This window comes from Leopardus geoffroyi, chromosome C2, assembly GCF_018350155.1.
Source record: "Leopardus geoffroyi isolate Oge1 chromosome C2, O.geoffroyi_Oge1_pat1.0, whole genome shotgun sequence".
Classification (NCBI taxonomy): Eukaryota; Metazoa; Chordata; class Mammalia; order Carnivora; family Felidae; genus Leopardus; species Leopardus geoffroyi.
The window spans coordinates 149,489,060-149,507,796 of record NC_059333.1 but is presented as its reverse complement, the minus strand read 5'-3'; the positions used below and the strand labels follow the sequence as shown (position 1 = coordinate 149,507,796).

General features: G+C 48.8%; 1 protein-coding gene across 4 annotated transcripts in view; it reads left to right on the top strand.

The window, feature by feature from the left end:
- TRAK1 (trafficking kinesin protein 1) overlaps positions 1 to 18,737 on the top strand; it is a 194,950-nt gene that overhangs the window by 51,348 nt on the left and 124,865 nt on the right. For 2 of the 4 annotated variants that reach the window (XM_045437017.1, XM_045437018.1), the window contains exon 2: positions 17,495 to 17,791. The gene's annotated coding sequence lies outside the window, so the exon portion shown is untranslated. Of the gene's footprint in view, positions 1 to 14,779; positions 14,967 to 17,494; positions 17,792 to 18,737 lie in introns of those variants that run through there. The other 2 variants (XM_045437019.1, XM_045437024.1) reach the window with 2 other exon arrangements.

Sequence of the window (18,737 nt, the reverse complement as noted above, 5' to 3'; positions counted from 1 at the left end):
GTTTTTCTAGGTATATAATCTGATCATCTATAAAGACATCATTTTACTTCTTCTTTTCTCTTATGCTAATTGTTCTTTTGTCTAATTGTGTTAGGTAACACCCCCAACACACTGTTATATGGTAGTAGAAAGAGCCAGTGCCCAACTTTGCTCCTAACCTCACTGAGAATGTTGATGTGGTTTCTCCACCTAGTAAGATAAGATGTTGACCAGTGTGTGTGTGTGTGGGGGGGGGGGTGGGTGTGTGTGTGGTTAAGGCAGTATCCATCAATTCCTACTTGATGGATTGTTTTTTATTAGATATAGGTTGTTGAACTATATTGAAGTTTTTTAGCATTTATAGAGATCACCACTTTCTCCTCAGATCTAGTAATCTGGTGGATTATATTAATGGATTTTTAAATGTTGAACAATTCCTGGAATAGATCCCATGATGTGTGTGTGTGTGTGTTTGTTTTTTTTTTTTTTAAATGTTTATTCATTTTTTGAGAGACAGAGTGTGAGTGGAGGAGGGACAGAGAGAGAGGGAGACACAGAATCCGAAGCAGGCTCCAGGCTCCGAGCTGTCAGCACAGAGCCCGACGCAGGGCTCGAACTCACAAACTGTGAGATCATGACCTGAGCCGAAGTGGGACACTTAACCGACTGAGCCACCCAGGTGCCCCATATATGTGTGTGTGTGTGTGTGTGTGTGTGTGTGTGTGTGTGTGTGTGTGTGTATTTTTTTTTTTTTTAATGTGATAGTGGATCTTATTTGCCCACATTATGTTAAGATTTTTTTGTTGCTATTGAGTTAGATTCGCCTCTGGTTTATACTTTTTGTGCTGTATTTCTCTGGTGTAGCTGTCATGTTATATTGGCTTCATAAACAGAAATGGATTTTTTTTTTCATTTCCTGTGTCCTGGAACAATTTAAATGTACTTGGGATTATCTGGTTTTTGAAGGACTAATAGACTTCCCCTGTGAAATTCTGACTGGAAATTGAATAGTAGAGTTTGATGGAGAAAATTTTCATTATGTGGAGCTTAAGGATTTCTTTAAAAACTTCTATGTTGGGTTCTATATTCTCGAAGTGTAAACAATAAGCGAACCAGTGATTTATCTAAAACCAATTCCTTTTCCAGAGATTGGAATTTGGCAAAATGATGGAAAAAAGGAGATCTGCCAAGATTGGGATCATTCTTTATTATCAGCAAGTCTATTTCAGGGGCGCCTGGGTGGCACAGTCAGTTAAGTGTCTGACTCTTGATTTTGGCTCAGGTCATGATCTCATGGTTTGTGAGTTGGAGCCCCGCATCGGGCTTTGCACTTTCAGCATGGAGCCTGCCTGGGATTCTCTCTCTTCTTCTCTCTGCCCCTCCTCCACTCATGCTTACACACGCTCTCTCTCTCAAAATAAATAAATACACATTAAAAAAAAAACAACACCACACTTTATTAGGGAAAAGAAGGCAAACCTGTCCCAGAGCATCCTTTGTTATTATATAACATGCCAGCAGAGGCCGGGCAGATAACATAGAGGGGCCAGCCGGCTGGGGGTCAGGTACCAGGAAGTGTTGGGGACGACAGCAAACAGAGGATGCCTGCTCTCTAGCTCTTGACCAAGTGCCACTTCTCAGGAATGTGAATCTGATGTTGCCAGATCTCCAAATTTATCGAGAGGCTGAGAAATCCAGATTTTTTTTTTAATGTGAAAACTTTTGACTCTTAACACTTGGCAGTTAGTTGAAAAATTAACAACACGGTGCAGGCCAGATGTGATACGGCTGTGCAAATGTGAGCCCATCGGTTCTCCCGAGGCCACGTGGGTGGTGAAGGTTTGAAGTTGTGCATAAGCTGTCTTGCTGGGGTCTGCTATAAAACTTGCATTTACGATGAGGAAGCTCTGGGGTGTGTTAGACCCACCTAGGCCATGGAGGGATGCCACCGGGTTGTCCTGGGAAGGTGATGGAGAGGGAAAGGGGTAGCCTAACTTGGGAAAGCGAAGTGTGTGGGTACTGATCCTTCCTACCCTGAGCAAGGTCATGCGCAGTGCAGCATCCGTGCCTCTGTGGGACCTCCATGGTTGGCACCCTTAGGGGCAGTGCTTGGTGGGGACCAGCAGTGCACCAACACTTTGCTTGGAGATGACTCAGTCCTCCCTGCCTCCCACACATCCAGTTCCCTCTTTTTTCCCCCTCTTTTTTTTCCCTGTGCGTTTCCTCTTTTTATTTCCTGTCTTGCTACCGCCTCCATATGTTGTGGTTATCAAGGCCCGTTCACCCTAAGGAGATCTTACCACCCCCTGACACTACGTGATGACTGCAAGCCAGCTGTCAGTATTCATTCAGTGTGGACATGCTGTTTGACCAACTCCCCAGCAGCAAGCAGCCCTGTTAAGTTCAATGAGAAAGACTAAGTAGGTGCTTTTTCGGGGGGTGGGGGTGGGAAATGTGTTTCCTTTAGTCCCTCAGTAGCTATGGTCTCTGGCCTCACTGCTTTCTGGGATGTTCTTATACAGAAACTTTTGGCTTCTATTGTCAATACCATGCATTCCTAATTATTTGTGCTACTTCTTGAGTAATCCCAAAGTCTGCTTTGGATTACTTACTCAAAGTGGATGATAAAAATTGAGCCATGGCTTCCCAGTTCTGTGGAGATGCCTGCATCAGTGCTTTGTGGAATATTTCTTCTTTGCCAGCAAGATGGTGTAAGTACAGAATCTGATTTTTTTTCAACGTTTATTTATTTTTGGGACAGAGAGAGACAGAGCATGAACAGGGGAGGGGCAGAGAGAGAGGGAGACACAGAATCGGAAACAGGCTCCAGGCTCCGAGCCATCAGCCCAGAGCCTGACGCGGGGCTCGAACTCACGGACCGCGAGATCGTGACCTGGCTGAAGTCGGACGCTTAGCCGACTGTGCCACCCAGGCGCCCCCAGAATCTGATTTTTAATGTGGACCAATCACTTGTCTCTTGGGGGATTATTTAGAATTAATAAAATCAGGAATAGGATATTTTTGTGTGTATGTGCCTAAGTATGGATTGTTAGCTGAAGGAACTTTTTCTTGTGGTACAATTTGTCTAGAGAATTCGGGGTTTAGGGGCTTTATTAATTATGGCTAAGCGTATTTTATTAAAAAGAACAATCTCTGAAGCTGATTAGCTCCGTCCGAGCTGAGAACTATTTCTTCTCCGTTGATCCTACAGTGAAGTCAGAATAGTGACAGCTTCTGTTACCATAGCTGCGGAATCTGTTTTCAAAAACACAAGGCTATGATTTCACTATAGTTTAGTGCACATTGAGAAGCTGATATGGAAATGGAAATGAAGCCTTATTTAAAAATGCCATTGAAAACAAAAATTTCCTGTCCTTTTTTGATGCTTAGATGAGAATTTTTTTTTTTCTTTTTCAAGCTTTCAAGTTTTGTGGGTCAATTTCTGAAGCTGACCTTGATTCTGTCATTCAGGAAGCCCCTCCAACATCCCCTTCTCATTTCCTAATATGACCGATGACTCAGTGGAAATCCATTATACTTTAGAGTCACTGCAGTTGTGATTAGCTGGTCATGTAGTTGTAATTAAGTCAGAAGGTGGGGTTGGTTATATTCAGTTGGACGAGCCACCTAATTCTTTCTACAAATTTCATGGAGCTTTTTACTGTGTTCCAGGCACTGAGGACACAGCAATGAACAGAATAGGCAGAAGTGAGGCTTTATTTTAATCAATTTCTGTCCATATGATATAAGGCATAGAATATAAACCATGTGTACTTGAACTTTATATATAGCTTGCTTGTAGGAAAATGCCTGTTGAAATAGGGTTCCCATTTCCCCAACAGGTTAACTCCCTCTTGGGGGAGCTGTCACTGAGCAAGTACTTTATGCGCTTAGAGTGCATTTGACTTTACTGTAACGTATTATCTCATTTAATCCTTATCACAGCCCTGCACAGTAAGGTACTCTTATTACATTCCATTTTATAGATGAGAGAACTGAGGCTTGTAGAGGCTGACTAACTTTAACTTGCCCAGCCTCACACAGTGACTAATGGTGACTTTTCAGAGGGGCTGGGCTTGTAGTGGAAGGTGCTTTAGGAAATGCATTTGTTCCTGCGGTATTTTTGTGGCTGCGGTGAGGGAATGTACTCATATCCAGGCTGTTCAAAAGTTGTGGGCATCTAGGATGTTGTGGTGGTGCTAAAGGTCATCCAGCCATTGAGAGGTGACAGTCCAGCCTGTTGTGTGGGAGGACGCCCAGGTACCTAATGAGGAGGGGTAGCACAGGACCGTTGGGGGTAGTTCTGTGGGTGGGGAAGGGGCACGAGGCTGGGATGCCTAGAAGATGAAATATTCTCTTATTGTATTTGCACGCGTCTCGCTTTTATTAAAACAGACACCCCGTTTTCTGCACCCTGTTTTGCCGTCTGCCATTTTCCCACTCAGTCTTTCCTGAGCATCTTGCCTTGACCAGCATGCGTTTGTCTGCACTGATGTTAGAAATGGTGTTACAGCGAGGCGTGTACAGATGTGTTATGTGGTTGGGCCATGCTTGATTGAATTGAAACCCGTGTTATTGGACGCTTTCATTTTCCAGCTGTTGTCTGTTACGCAGTGCTAAGAAGAGGAAAGTTAACTCTACAGCAGTTAGGGTTTTTTCTCAGGAAATACTTGCAGAAGTGGATTGCTTTTGATGCGTGCCCCTGGGCACGAGTTAGCTCATTATCTGCACCATTGGCAGCAGGGTAGACTAAAACTAGGGGGAAAAAAGCGGGCCTGTTTGATAGGTAACAAGATAGTATCTCATGTTTTAATTGCCATTTCTTTGGTTTTTGTGTGTGTGATTTTTCTCCTGAAAACGATTACTGCATCTTCTTTCATAATGATTCATACGTAAGTAAGCATTTTCTTTGGGGATTTTAACTTTTTTTTTTTTTCAGGGTAAAAGGATCTTCATGATTTCTTTGAATGCATTTGTCTCGAAACTGACAGGATCTTATAATATTAATTCTCTTTCATGCAGGATTGTGCTTTTTATGTCCCGACTGTTGTGGAGAATTTCTGATCTGTGTAAGTGGTAAGAGAAGAATACCATGAGCAAAGCTGATGTTTACCTTGTACATTGATTGCGTTCGTCGTGTTCTGCAGTGGCGAATGGGCTTGGATTCAATACCATCCCCACCGCTAGGACCTTGGACCCTGGGCGAGTTCCTTCCAGCCCCAGTTTCCCCATCAGCAACTTGAGCAGGGCCATGATGCAGGCCTCACAGGCTCCTGTGGGTTTTATGTCCGCACTCCTGGGGGTGACGCACCCACCCCCGGCCAGGCACGTGGTCACTGGGCAATCACCAGGAGCCGTTTATACTCCTTTCCTTGTTGGAGTCATTATGATTCTTTTAAAAGGCAGCCTCCTCCCAGGGAGTGAGTGTAGTTACAGCCAGGACCTAAGGAGGGGTCGGGCGCAGAGAACTGCACCCTTCTCTCCTCATCTCCCACCCTTGTCCCACATTCCTGGGCCTCCTTCCCACTCAGGTTATTATGTTACTTTGTCCTGGAGCGTGACAGTTTGGCAGCTGCTGTTCTTGGCTGGGCAGGGTTGATTACTAGTTCAGGCCTGTATATCGAGAGGGCAGCTGAGGCCTCGTGTGCTTGGCTTCCTCATGGATCTCAGCTCTCTTCCCTCCCACGTTTTTGCTCCCCAGAGAGCCCCATGCCCCTTCGTGTGACAGTGCATGCATTTGGGCTCCAGGGCTTCCTGATGTAGGACATCTGGCTCTCCTCAGGGGACGTTTCCTCCTCCGAGCAGCAGCCCTTCAGCCCGGAATCTCGGAGATTGCCAATAAGCCACCCCACGGTGATTTTGGCTGAGGTTACCACCCTCACCACCCTTCCTGGCTTTGGCCAGCCTGCAGACCTCCCGCTGTCCTGGGCATGTGAGGGGATTTCTGCTGCAGTTTTGGATTTTCTAATTGGAGTTTGAGTGGGGCTGGGCACTCAGAACCGCTTCTGTCCTGCCTGCCACCTGTCAGGCTGGCCTTGCACTCCCCGGCCAGCAGGATAAAGTGTCGGAAGGCCATTCTTTGTCCTGAGTTGGTCTGGGAGTGCAGAGCGACCCTGTTCTGCTGGGGAAGCCCCCCCCCGCCCCCCCCCCCCCCGCAGAGCAACATGCTGGGTTACCATTCCTCCCCTGGGAATGCCGTCTCTGAGCGACCCACAGCTACATTTTGAATGTCTTCTCCAGCTTTTAGGGGGTCTCAGGTGACACGTATCTGTGCTGGGTCCTGGCAGCTGATCTCACTGAACTCGCTTTGTGCTGGAAGGTGCAGAAAGAAAGGGTCCTCTGCGGCCCAAAGGGGAGAGTCAGGCTGTAGGCGAGGCTCTGCAGCTCAGCCTCCCAGGCCGGTCCCCTTTTGCAGGAGAAGGAGCTATTTCTGGCATGTTATAAATCTGTTGCCGTCGGCTCCGGCTCAGGGAGCTGGGGGAGCTGGGACTGTTACGTAAGGCTGTCAGCGCTCGGCCTTTTATTCCCTTTCCTTCCTTCTGGGAGCTAGGGCCGGGCTTACAGGAGGCAGCGTGGCTGGGCATTTCTGTTCTCTCCATTGCAGCAGGGTTATTTTTGGAAACTGGGGGATATGGTCACGTGACAGTGGTTTTCATTCAGGAGCCCTGATCGATTAATCGAGTCTGTCCTTCATAGCATTGACTGGGGACATGTGTCGGTAGGTTTGCTTCTGACCTAAGCAAGGTTTCGAAAAGACAAGACTGAGTTACAGAACAAAACAATAATTTTTTCTCCGATTGCCTTGAGTTAGGGACATTTTCTTTGAGTGATTCTTGATTTTCTTTTATTTTTTAAAAAATGTTTGTTTATTTTTGAGAGCGCGCGCAAGCAAGCAGGGAAGGGGCAGAGAGAGAGGGAGACAGGATCTGAAGCGGTCTCTGCGTGAGAGCCCTATGCGGGGCTCGAACTCACGAATCACAAGATCGTGACCTGAGCTGAAGTTGGACGCTTAACCTACTGAACCACCCAGGCGCCCCTTGATTTTCTTTTAAAAACTTTTGGGGATGCACTTTTTTTGGAACTGGACAACGGTACAGCCTTGAAAATGGCATTTATTTCCTGTGTGTGTGTGTGTGTGTGTGTGTGTGTGTGTGTATGAGAATGTGGGAAAGTGGATGCCAGAGAGGACAGACACGCATGATGGGCACTCGAGAGCCACCCACATTCCACGCCTTCGGTTAGCCTGGTAGAAACCGTGACAGTACGTGCCTGCAGTCCCCAGCTGTCCCCAGTCCTGGCCTCTCCCTTTCCAGGGCCCCTTTCCAGGGCTCTCGTAGGAGTCCTTGAGACCATATGGCATCTCCTTTCCTGTACGTTTGGGTCCCCCTGATGTGGCTCTGACTTTCTGGCTGTGGTGGCCGACCCTGCCTTCTCCAAATATTCTTTCTCTTGCTGTGGGTAGTCGCACTTGCCCTCTCCCAGGATGCCCCTACCCTTTGTGGTGTGGCATAGCAGTTGTTGAGATTTTTGCGTTTGTTAGAAATGCTTCCCAGTCCTGCTTCTCCTGTTATCTGAGAGAAAACTTTGAGCAAGGCACTTCACCAGGCCCCACCACTGCCTCACTAAACGAGAACGGCTCTACCAGGCTGCCTCTGGCGTAGGTTTGTTTTCACGGGACAAACGGCTTCAGGCGTGTGAAAGCTGGCAGTGAGCTGTGTCGTCCCCTCGGGCCGGCCGATGGCTGCTTCTTGGTGGCCTCGCTCTTTCTCCCACATGACACCATCACCGCAGAACCCCTCCTCATCCTCCAGCTGTTCCGCTCGCGCGTGATGTTTTTCCCCCACTTAGCTGCTGTGCGGTTATTTAAGGAGCTGGCCCTGCTGATGGGAGGGGCAGAAGGCTCAAACGAGGCAGGGAGGAAGCGATAAGATGGAGAAGTAGGGGAGGAGTGGACCAGCGGGGTTGCCCCTCGGCTGCCTGCCAACCCAGCCTGGCCCAGGAGGTCAGACCCCACCTTGGGCTGGCGGAGGGGGTGCGCATGCTTATTTCTTACGCGGAATCGAGTGGTTTCCTTGGGGTCTTCCCTCTGAGTTCCTTCGCCCCTGTTATGGCGGGAGCATGGTTTGGAGAGACAGTGGACAGATGCAGGAGAATGGTCAGCGGTGAGAGATCGTGTGGGATATGATTCTCCACTTTACTGAATGACACAGTCACACGGGATTACTCACAACTGTAATAGAGCAGCGTCTTTGGGGCCGTTCAGATCCTGGGCAAGTTATTTAATCTCTCCGAGCCTGTTCCCCTCCTGTAAAAAGAAGATACTGATATTACTTTTATAGGTTGTGAGCCCTAAGGGAGGTCATGCATGTAAATTACTAAGGCCAGTGTCAGGCCTGTGGCTCATTTTACAATGACAGGAGTGTGGAGGCTGTCTGCATTTTGAAATAGCACATGTAGGTAGGTCTCACTGCCTTCTGAGCACACACTTTGCTCAGAGAAGCAGCTATAGTATGGCAAGAAAAAGAATAGCCTTGGCCAGAGAGCGGGGCAAGCCAGGCCCCAGCCGCACCTTAGTGTCCTTTGTGAGTGAGTCGGTCTCTGGGGTATGTCCGGGTCCAGGAGTGCATGCGTTGCAGCCACAGCCTACAAATTACCTGGCCTCATGTGCTTATTCTTTTTTTTTTTTTTTTTTTTTAAATGTTTGTTTACTTTTGAAAGAGAGAGTGGGAGAGAGAGACAGAGGGAGAAACAGAATCCAAAGTAGGCTCTAGGCTCTGAGCTGTCAACACAGAGCCTGACCGGGACTCGAACTCCTGACCCACGAGATTATGACCTGAGCTGAAGTCGGACGCATGACCGACTGAGCCACCCGGGCGCTTCTCGTAATCTTACTCTTGAGAGAGAAACAGTGTGTTGTAAATTTAACTGTGCCTCCGCTCTGTGTTCAGGTGCTCATGCTTAGGATCCCTTCCGAGGCCTGGCAGGCCATCTGCTTTCATTGTGTCTATTTCTTCCGGCTACTTGAGAACCAGTTGGTGGCACCCACATTTTACAGATGAGAGACATCTTGGAACCCGACCAAGGATTGCAGTCAGTAGGTGGTGGCAGAGCTGGGACTAATCCCAGGCCTGTTTGGTCTCCAGTGTTGGGTCTAAAAATCATCTTCCTGTGGGGCCGAAAAGGCGTGGGTGGCTGTGAGCTGACTGGTTTGCCTTCTCGCCAAGCTTGGGGCAACGTGGGGGGGCTCCTGAGGTGTCCTTTGCCTTCAGAACCAAAGGCCCTTGTGGGAGGGAAAATTCTAAAGTTGTTCCCTCAGGATTGCTGTCTCCTGGTTAATCAAGCACTAACCTAGGTACTGCCTCAAAGGGGCTTTCCGTTGGAATTAAGGTTATTGGTCACATGATTTTAAGACAGGGAGATTGTCTTGGCTTATCTGACTGTAATCACAGGAGCCCTTAGAGGCAGAAAAGGAAGATGGAAGAGGAAGCTATAAAGATGCGGAGGAAGGGGAAGATAGGTTCTAGGCAAGAGGATTCAGTGTGCTCGGAGATGTGGGGGGCACAGACGAGGACCAAAGAGGGGCCCCTGGGAGCGCATGGAGAGTGTGACAAGGAACTCAGGCTTGCTAGCAGCAAAGACTGGCCCCCAGCGACAGCCCAGCAAGGAAATGAGGGTCTCATTCCTGCCAACACAAGGAACAGATTTCAACCGACAGCCTGAATAAGTTTGGATACAGGTGCTTCCCCAGAGCGCCAGGAAGGAGAGCGGAGCCCTCCTGTACCTTGCCTGGAGCCCAGGGAGGCCCAGGTCACATTGCTAACCTGTAAAGCTGTGAGTTCATGAATGGGTGTCATTTCAGACCACCAAATTTGTGGCAGTTTGTCACAGCAGCGGTAGAGGACTGATACAATCCTGATGAACCGTTAGTCCCTTTTTGGAAACTTTGGCTGTACGTGGACCTATCTGTTTAGAGCTACTTAACTGTGACAGTAAGTCACAGTCCCCAGATAGATTGGATGCCTCTGCCTGGGGGTGGGGGGCGGGGGGAAAGCCTTGAAAGCTCAGATACCTGGCTGGCCATGGAGGGGGTCACCTTGTACTGGCTTCTCCTTGTCACCTGTTGGGCCACCAACCTGGAGCTGCGTTCTGGTTTTCTCCTGTCAACTTCTGAGTTTGTCCTGCTGGAAGCTTCTTTTCTGGCCCTTGGGAGATACGGTGATTTGTGTTCACGGAGGGCAGTATTACTTGGCTCTCCTGCCAGAGGTCACCTGTGTGTGGGTGGGGGAGGGTTCATGGTGATAGCCCAAGGGGTGCGGGGGGAAGGGCTGACGAGGACGAGGACACAGAAGCCTTCCCATAACTTCCTGTGCTTTTGGGGCTCCTGGTGTGGCTTAGCTGCAGGGGGCTGGCTGGTTCATGCTCGCCCAAGTCCTTCCGTTCTCCGGATGACGCATCTGAGGCCCACAGAAGCGACACCACCTCAATGTCCTACGGTTCCTTCGTTTCTAGTTCAGGTTCCCAAAGATCACCCGCGGGGCGAGGAGGCACTTGCACACGTGTACTTTGTCAGCACCAAACTTGAGTAAGACGAGCGGCCCGTCACGTCCTCTCACCACCAGGGGGGCTGGATCGTTGACCACAGGTTGAGCAGAAGAGTGAGGCGGCAGGAGGCCAGAGAATTCTCTCGGCTCGAATGCAGAGCCGCCTCCGTGTGTACTTTCTCCGACTTCTTTTCCCGGCACCTCTTTTGCTGAAAAATTGACCAGGTTGCAGAATTTCTCACTCCTCTGCTAGGAAAAATCCCTCCTTCCCGCAGGCCCCGCAAGCAGAATTCAGGCAGTGAAACAGAGGCGCTTTCATGGCTCGGGACCATCTACTCTTGCTTCTCTTAAGCCGTATTTGTTTCCGCTGCCTCAAAGAGGCCTTTTGCTTGGTGTGCCAGGGTTCGCCGGAGCCAGAGAGCACCCAGGGCTGTGGCTGCTTTGTTCCTGAACCCCGTGAAGCCTCAGAAATGCCTGCGTACGTTAGACGGAGGGGAAGGCAAGAGACCGGGTGCCAGGAATTGTTTTCACATTGGGTTTCCGTCACCCGTCGGGATTGCTGGCTCTGTGACCTTCGGAAAGTTACTGAACCTCTCTGAGCGTTCCTTTCCTTCACTGTAAAATGGGGCTGGTTACGGTACCCCTGCAAAGAGGGAGGTGGGGGTGGTGGGTGGTGCAAGTTAGAGCTTCCAGAGTGCTCTCGACACAGTGCCTGGCACACATTATGAGCTCCCGATGGAAGTTGATACTGTTGAGAATTTGCAGACCTTTGCGATATGCACTGCCTTGTAGAATACCGGTGTTCAAAATTGTGCACGTTTAGGGACATTACGGGTCACTTCCCCTACCTTCCCATAAATAAATAACGGTAAATAAATAACGGGGGAGGGGCCATTTGAGAGTTTGCCAACGTGGAAGGTTTCCTGTGTGCTTAGCATAGTGCTGGATGTTTTCGTCGCATCCCTGTCTGAGAGATGTGGGCATTGTTCCCCCAGAGAGGAGGGGTCCGAGGCTCTGAGGCCGACAGGAGCTTATCTCTGGCCCCTTCTCCCCAGATGATGCTCTGGGGTTGTTGGGGCCACGTGCTGAAGCGGGGTGGCCTCCTGTGCAGTGGCTGCTTGCCTTCTCAGTTTGCTTGGTTGGCTGGCTCTTTTTCTGATCCTTGAGCTCTTACGTATCCAGAACTATCTGCAGAAAACTGCATTATGAATAAAAACACGGGTAAACACTTGTTCTGGGAAGATTGATCTTGAAGCATTAGGGTGTCTCTCCCAGCACTGCTCACCGGGTGGCACCTTGGGGAAGGAGGAAGAGTCGTCGCCCCTGTCCCACCACCCCCAAGACGCGCTATGACTTTCTTCAAGCTAGAAACTGGCTGAGGGATTTACAAGCAGCTTTTGAGCAGTTTATAAATGAGAATTCCTGATTGCTGGATTCCGGATGGGTCGTCTTACACGAGCTCACGTTTGCTGTATAGTGGTCAGTAATGGAAAGGATGCAGTGGGGTTCAGTTAGAGCCATCATGGAGAGCCCTGGGGGTATGGTCCTCATCCCTGGAACAGCTCGGGAGTGCTTCACAAGGTTTCCCTTTGATTTCTGTTAGTTTTCAAGGTTAGCATTTGGACTTGTAATTTCTGATTTGGGAGTTTGGATCCTTTGGTTCCTGTGGATCACAGAACCATAACTTCTTGGCTTCAGGAGATCCTTAACATCATTTGGACCAGCGCACATTTTTTTTTTGTTATTGTTTATTCTGCAAATATTAACTTAGTACCCAGGACCGGCCCAGGCTTTCAGGATGCTCACGGTGTGTAGGAGAGATGTGTCCCAGACAAGTGATGATGAAGGCATGGTGATGTGTGACACACAGGGAGGCTTTCCCAAAGTGAAATCCATGAAGTAAATGCCTCATAAGCAGGGATCACGCGGAGAAAGGTTTCACAGTGAAAAAGGGTCGGAAATGCCGGCATGTGACTATCATGGTGGAACCAAGGAAGGCGCCAGAATCTGCGAGCCTGTGATTGTTTTGAGAGTGTTATTTTGATACTTGACTATTTTGAGAGTGCCACACCTGGCAGGGAGGTTTGTGGTGGATTATCTCATCTTCCAGAATTCATTGGTTTGGGTGGACTGTAATTTGTAACCGTTTTTGTATCAATCGTTTAGGTTGTTTTCCACTTGATTTTAATGGGCCAACGATTGGTCTTTTCGTTTCAAGAAGGGCTCCTCAGCACAGTGAAATCCCATGCAGCCTTAAAAAAGAATGAAATTCCAACACATGCCACAATGTGGATAAACCTTGAGGATATTATGCTAAGTGACATAAGCCAGTTGCAAAAAAGGCAAGTACGGTATGGTTCCACTCACATGAGGTACTTAGAGTAGCGAATTCATAAACTAGAAAGTAGATGGTGGTGGGGGCACTTGAGTGGCTCGGATAAACGTCCAGCTCCTGGGGCGCCTGGGTGGCGCAGTCGGTTAAGCGTCCGACTTCAGCCAGGTCACGATCTCGCAAGTCCATGAGTTCGAGCCCCGCGCCGGGCTCTGGGCTGATGGCTCAGAGCCTGGAGCCTGTTTCTGATTCTGTGTCTCCCTCTCTCTCTGCCCCTCCCCCGTTCATGCTCTGTCTCTCTCTGTCCCAAAAATAAATAAACGTTGAAAAAAAAAATTAAAAAAAAAACAAACAAAAAAACCCTCCAGCTCCTGATTTCGGCCCAGGTCGTGATCTCACGGTTCATGAGTGTGAGCCCCACATCGGGCTCTGCACTGATGGCGTGGAGCCTGCTTGGACTTCTCTCTCCCCCTCTTTCTCTGCCCCTCCCCTGCTCTATCTCAAAATAAATAAACATTAAAGGAAAAAAAAACAAAAACAACAACAAAAGTAGATGGTGGTTGCCAGGTTCTGGAAGGAAGCATTCTGTGGATTGGTTGCACAACAATGTGAGTGTCCTTAAGGACTCCTGAACTTTACAGTTAAGAGGAGAAACCCATGGGGGAGGGGAAGGAAAAAAAAAAAAAAAGAGGTTAGAGTGGGAAAGAGCCAAAGCATAAGAGACTCTTAAAAACTGAGAAGAAACTGAGGGCTGATGGGGGGTGGGAGGGAGGGGCGGGTGGGTGATGGGTATTGAGGAGGGCACCTTTTGGGAGGAGCACTGGGTGTTGTATGGAAACCAATTTGACACTAGACTTCATATATTGAAAAAAAAAATGGTTAAGAGGGCACATTTTATGTTGTGTGGGTTTTACATGTACCACAACAAAATAAAAATAACCATGGCCTAAAAAGTTAATGTGGTTAGAATTAAAATTCACAAATTGTGCGATGGGATGTACTCAAGTGTGCTTCGCGTGTGAATGCACACGCCTTTGGACTTGATTATTTTCACTGGGGTTTGAGATGAGAAGACATATTGGAGTAGTTCCATTCTAGTTAGAGAAGGAGAGGGAGGCCTCTCAAGCTTCCGAAGGCTCTGCCAGCTGCAGCATATAATGTGGGTACTTTGTACTTCAAAACGGTCGCCTGTGTTGTGATGCGTGAGCGAGCATTTGCTGAGGTGTCCAAAATAGGTTTTTTTTAAAAAAAAATTTTTTTTTTTTTTAACATTTATTTATTTTTGAGAGACAGAGACAGAGCGTGAGTAAGGGAGAGGCAGAGACAGAGAGAGACAGAATCCGAAGCAGGCTCCAGGCTCCGAGCTGTCAGCACAGAGCCCGACCCGGGGCTCAAACCCACGAACTGTGAGATCATGACCTGAGCCGAAGTTGGACGCTTAACCGACTGAGCCACCCAGGCGCCCCCAAAATAGTTTTTTTTAAGAAAGTGCTTATACTTGAACTATTCGTTTTATAACTGTATGTTTCTGGGGTGAGCGTATGACCGCTGTAAATCCAAGTAGAGGTGCCAGGAGGCAGGACAGTAGCCTGTAGGGCTAGTCATCGGGATTTAGGCCAGTTCCCTGACCTGGCGGGCCATGAAACAAAAGTTGTGTAATCCATGGCTGAAGTCCTTTTCAAGAAATCTGTATGTTTGAGACCCTTTGTTTAAAACACACACACACACGCACACACACACACTTTGATTCAAACAGCATTTTCTTAGCTTTCAGTAGAACAGTGGCGTTTTGCAAAAGGAGAAAGCAGTTCGAACTTCTGTGTTAGGATCAGACAGAATGCATCTGAGTGCGGATTACAGAAGGTTTGAGTGAGGGTTCAGTCCGTGATGAAGAATTCCTTCCCTCTCTGAAACTTCCTTTCCACAGCTGCCTGCTTGCCTTCTCTGTGGCGGAGATGTGATTGACCCCTGCTCTCTGTAGCACGTGGGGCTGTTCTTGGCATTTCGCGGTGATAAACATCCTGGGCCACATCCACCCGAGCCGAAGGGCCATATACAGTTAGCCAGGCTGTCCTTCCGGATTTATGACCACCCCTCCCACCTTCCCACTGCAGGTAATACATAAAACTGGGAGTTTCTTAAAACTCTTGCCAACTTGAACCTTGTTATAATTTTTAAATCTTTGTCAGCCTGATTAAGACTTTTTTCTGGGGGGGTTGGCGTCTGGGTGGCTCAGTCAGTTAAGTGTCCAACTCTTGGTTTCCACTTGGGTCATGATATCACGGTTTGTGAGTTTGAGCCCCATATCGGGCTCTGCGCTGAAAGTATGGAATCTGCTTGGGATTCCCTCTCTGTCCTTCTCTCTCTCTGTCTCTCAACAATAAATAAATAAAAACTTAAAAAAAGAAAAAGATTTTGGGTGTGGGGGGAGGATCATGGCTAAGGTTCCTTAATATGCTTGGTGTGTGTGTGTTTGTATTTCTTTTTGGGGACTGGAGAGAATCTTTATATCCTTTGACCATTTTTTTCTTTTGAGCAGTTTGCTCCAGGTTTATAAATCACGTCCATTATTTAGACATCATATCTAAGTGTCTCTGGTTTAATATCACTGCCATTCTTTTTTTTTTTTAATTTTTTTTTTCAACGTTTATTTATTTTTGGGACAGAGAGAGACAGAGTATGAACGGGGGAGGGGCAGAGAGAGAGGGAGACACAGAATCGGAAACAGGCTCCAGGCTCCGAGCCATCAGCCCAGAGCCCGACGCGGGGCTCGAACTCACGGACCGCGAGATCGTGACCTGGCTGAAGTCGGACGCTTAACCGACTGCGCCACCCAGGCGCCCCTCACTGCCATTCTTAATGTGGCTTGTTTTCCTTACCTTCAAGTTCTTTTTCTTGGCCTTTTCATTAGTGGGAGCCCATAAGGTGTGGTCAGCACACCTGGCTGGAGCTCCCCAGGATTATCAGGGGTCAGACCTTTAAGTTTTTAAATCTCTGACAATGTCTTTCTGTTGTCTTTGCACGGAACAGTAGCTTAATTGATTCACTGGTCACTTCTGGAGGTCTCCTGGTCCGCCTCCTCCGGCCTCTGCTGCCCAGAATGTTTGTAGGGCTCTGCTTGGATATTCTAGGCTTTTTCTTAACAGGCGTCTTATCCGTTTGTCTGTATTTGAATCACTGACCGGCTGTTACAATCCAGTTCTCTCTCTGGTTACCTTTCACTTTTCACCAGGGATATCCAGGCTCCCCTACTCCTTCCCAGGTTATGTTTGTGTGTTCATTTTTTTTTTTTAATTTTATTTAGAAAGGAGTGTTGATTGAAGCATTTGGAGGTAAAGTCTCATAATAGTAAAAATGGTGAAGGGGAATGTGAAAAGCGTTCTGCTGTAGTACAGCTTCCAGCTGGCAGGCACCGAGCGAGGGTGCGCTGAACGAACGCTCCTCGGAATTGGGCGCGTGGTGTGGTGAAGTTCTCTATAGGAAGAGGGCTACCTGGGGACGCCGTGGTCGAGGGAGACGCCCCAGAGGGAAAAAAGGGTGGGAGGGAGGGGCTTTCTTGATTACAAAGCCCCAAAATGCATGGGAACAGTGTAATACACAGCAACAGATTGCAGCCTTCTTCCTCTGCCTGTCTGGAGAGCCCGGCTTGGCCTGTCCCGGGTCCCACTCAGGGGACACTCCTCGGGCCTTAGCGCTGGGAGCTGCTGTGTGCCCCACCCCGGGGGAGGGAACCAGGCCAAGATGTCACAACCAGGTTGCTTCTGGTGTCCCTGGGCTGGGCCCAGACAGGTAGCCAGGGACAGCTGGCAGAGGGACAGAGGGACCACAGGCAGGCCCCACCCAGACCCCCAATTGCTGTGTGGCTGCATAAGTCCTCTGTGTGTGTTCATTTTAATGAAGGCTGAATTCATTAATATAGAATAGAGACTCTTGGTGTATTGTGGTAAATAACCTCTTGTTGAAGGAAAAGGTCACAGGCCCAGGGCTGTAGTTTTTGTTCAGAACTGACTGTACCATGTTGGGTGAGATATCTGTTAACTTTCCCCTCTTTTTGTTTTCTTTCTTATTTAAAAAAAAAAAAAAAAAAGAACTCTAAGTACATTATGTACTGGAGCAGTAACTCTCAAACTTTCCTGGTCCCAGGACCCCTTAAAAATCACTGAGGATCCCCAAGAGCTTCTGTTCATGCGTGTTATGTTGATTGACATCTATTGTATTAGAAATCAAAACAAAAATTCAAGCCACAGGGATACAGAAGTACACATTCCACGAATAAGCCTTCGGGGCAAAGATGTCACCACACATCATATGGTCTCTGGAAAACTCCATTGTGTATCCGTGAGAGTATGAGAGTGGACTACTTTGACCTTGTGTGTGGACCCTTCACACTGGCCTCAGGGAACCCCAGGGGTTCTCGGGTCACACTTTGAGAACTGTCGTGCTAAAGCATTTCTGCAATTGACTGCAGTTCTCTTATCAAAGTCGAGGAACTTGCTTGGAAATACCTTGGCTTGAAGAAAACGCTTTTCAGGACTTGTGATCTGAGCCCACATCATCTCAGGGCCCTTATTTTTTATTTTTTTATTTTTATTTTTTTCAGAGACTCGACTAACTCTGCCCTTCTCTCTCGATTGTCCTGTAGATTCCCTGTAAGGAGCCCCCGCTGGTGTGCCAGACCTACTGGGTCCTGTCCACCCAACTGCCCCAGACTCCGGCAGCGGGGCCCCCGATGGCAGTGGGTACCTCCCCGTGAAACCTGCCAAGCTGGACGCCACAGCTCCGCACGACGACACTTTGGCCAACTCCGTGCCCCCTTTGGAGGTGTGCAACCATGCAGTCCTAGCCTGCAGCCCGGGCATCCCTGAGGAGCACTATGTAAGCGAGGCTGTGGAAGATGCTCCCAGCTGCAGAGGGTACCGGGATGCCTGCACCATCACCGGTAAGGGGGCCTTTCCTGCCAGGGAGGGAGGGTGGCCTCAGTCAGTGAGGACTGGGGGAGGGTGTGGCCGCAGGAGTGCGTTGGGCGAGGTGTGAGGGGCCCAGGAGGAGAAGTCTGAGTGCAAAGAGTCTGAGCTGTGGGATTTTGAGACCTGCCGTCTAGAACCAACGTGAGATGAAGACAGTGCCTCGTAGAATTGCCGTGAAGGTTAAGGATGGGAATTTTGAACCCCCAGCAGCACGCGTGGCCCGTAGCGATGCTCAGCGTAGTTCGGTGCCGCTCCCTCTCTCTGACGCTCAGTTTCTGATTCACACATAAGGACAGGCGTGATGGAAATAGCACACAGCTGGGTGCTGGGATGCAAACATGGGGAACTGCTTTCCGCACCCTTTGTATATCACCAAGGTTTGTGCCCGTATCGCTCCTTACGGATGCCTGCGTCAGTCACGTCTTCCCCGTGTCCCAGGAGCAGAGCAGCGTTAACTGTACGAGAGCTCTCGCTTGCTCCTTTTCCCCAAAGGGGTCATCGAGAACAGGGCTTGGAGCCGGTGCAGGCAAGGGCTCTGAACAGAGATGGTGTAGGATGGTGTGTGGAACAGCAGCAAGGGGCATCGTTAGAGTTAAGTCCAGATGCGTTCATATCAAAGTTTGCCCCAGTTCTCATTCTGTCTGCAGTGTTTACTTTTCTTCCCCTGTTTGAAATGATGCCCGATGACAGCTTAAAATGTGCAGATTTGCTTCCAGTAGCTTTTCATGGCTCTGTCTCACGTTAAGCATGAAGGACCTCCCATGTGTCAGGAGTGTCCTGAGTGTAGAGGGACGCTGAGATGGCCCAGGAGCCCAGCCTGGGTGCCTAGCCCTCGTGCTGGACTCTGGCCCCGTAAGTGGCCCTCTGTCTACTCTTGCTCCAAATCCCACCCCTGCGTGCCCACCTGCGGAAGGAAGG